Consider the following 2,162-nt stretch of genomic DNA (forward strand, 5'->3'; position numbering starts at 1 on the left):
GGGGGGGAGAAAGACAAATATATAGAGAGACAGACAAACAAAAAGAGAGAAAAGAGATAAAGAAAGAAAAGAGGGTGGAAGGGTGAGCAGAGGGAAGGAAGCAGGAGGGAAATGGGTGAGAGAGTAAGTAAAGTCATTTATAATATTAGAGTTCATCTCTATGAGCTTCTTTGTGGGCCACACGAGTTATTATTACACAGAGCCGCTGTAGCGAGGGTCCCAGACAGAAGGGATAAATCACGTGACAGAACCCATCCATCGCGAGCCAACAGGGCGAGAAGGAAGAGAAAAATCCCGCCGAGGACAAACTAAACAACGTATTAGTGGACAAAATGTTTACATCTTAAGGCAAATCAGGGCGTTGGTGAAACGCGGCTGCTGCCGAGACCCCGACTTCCTATCGAAAAAAAAAAATAACAATAAAACAATACCCCCAAAAAAGAAAAAGAGATGGAAAGAACTCATGCAAATCTACTCTTTAAATAATCGACCAATCCAAAACATCATTATAAAAGGTACAAACGAGTGAAACTATTCCTACAGAAGAGTTCGCAGAAAAAATGAAATCGCGAAAAGGCAATGCCGTGGAAACACTACATTACTTAGAAAACATTTATATACAAGTCATTTATTTACACTGTCCGTCTCCTCAAACGTTGAGTAAAGTGAAATAAAACCACGCATTATATCACGTCAAAGCTACTTTGTCTATGACTTGAGCGTCAGTATGTCCCAAAAAGTCTTTTTAGGTCATCACATTTCTGCAACCACTGTGGGGTAGAATCTTGACATTCAGTCATTATAGTCTCGACAGTCAATGTGTGGTAGAATCTTGACTTTCAGCCACCTAGTCTCAACAGCTACTGTGTGGTAAAATCTTGTCATTCAGTCACCCAGTCACAACAGTCACTGAAGGCAGAATCTCGACATTCAGTCAGTCAGTCTCAAAAGCCACTGTGAGGTAGAATCTTGACATTCAGTTACCCAGTATTTGCATCCACTGTGTGGTAGAATCTTGACATTCAGTCAGTCAGTCTCAAAAGCCACTGTGTGGTAGAATCTTGACATTCAGTCCCCCAGTATTTGCAGCCTCTACTGCTGGCGGAATCTTTGACATTCCATGCTATACTGCCTATTACTGACTACGCCTAGACGAAAGTACATCTTGCCTGGAGTCGAGCGCGAATAAGAGCCGGTTGCCCACGCAAGACACTCTGGAATGCCATGTACTTCAAAGCTCCCGCGCCACCCTGCTGCTAATGAAATCTGAGTTGCGTAAATTCCGGCGACAAGGCAAGTGGGGTCCCGGCGCGCAGTTCCAGCCACAGATTTAGGAACACGACTGACGGCACACCTTCTCTTTCCGGGGATGTATAAAATCCAACGACAAACACATCTGATCGGGGTAGGCAGATTAATACTTAACAACTGGCACATACTATGTTCACATGTTCGGAAGAGACACTGGCCATATGGTCTCGTGCTTATATACTGCTCACAACAGTGACAAGGGGATTCACTACGAAAGGACGAAGACAACTCAATAAGAAAGGACGAAGACAACTCACGACAGTTACGGGTGGTCACTAAGAATAATGGACGAGGACAACCGGACACTGACTTATAGGGTTAAATCCCTTAATAAACATGTATGACAGTGACAACACAACAGGGTGTTAAAGCCAAAATAGTGTATGATGCCGTTTCCAGTTAATCGCCAAGAAGAGGTTGAAAAAAGATCAACAACAAAAACTTGAAACTTTTATCATGTGTGAATAAATGATTACATTCCAGTGATCATGTGATCGATGTAAAGTGCTTAGAGCATATACGTATTGGATAAACCGCTGCATACATGCAATCTTGTAGTAGTAGTAGTAGTAGTAGTAGTAGTAGTAGTAGTAGTAGTAGTAGTAGTAGTAGTAGTAGTAGTAGTCAGTAGTAGTAAGTACATATCTCATTTACAGCGATACAGAAAGAATCAGAACGCCTAATGCCCCACAACTATTGTTCCAGACAGCTAGAGATACATGCGCTTATAATCAAGCAAACACAGGTTTTCACGGTGTTTTCCCTCTCGTTGTCCGTCTATCGTTTGTCCCAGCTCTGTGTATCCGTCAATGTGGTGCCGGGACGCGACTGGTGTACACACACACACACAC

The sequence above is a fragment of the Aplysia californica genome, unplaced genomic scaffold, assembly GCF_000002075.1.
Source record: "Aplysia californica isolate F4 #8 unplaced genomic scaffold, AplCal3.0 scaffold01533, whole genome shotgun sequence".
Taxonomy (NCBI): domain Eukaryota; kingdom Metazoa; phylum Mollusca; class Gastropoda; order Aplysiida; family Aplysiidae; genus Aplysia; species Aplysia californica.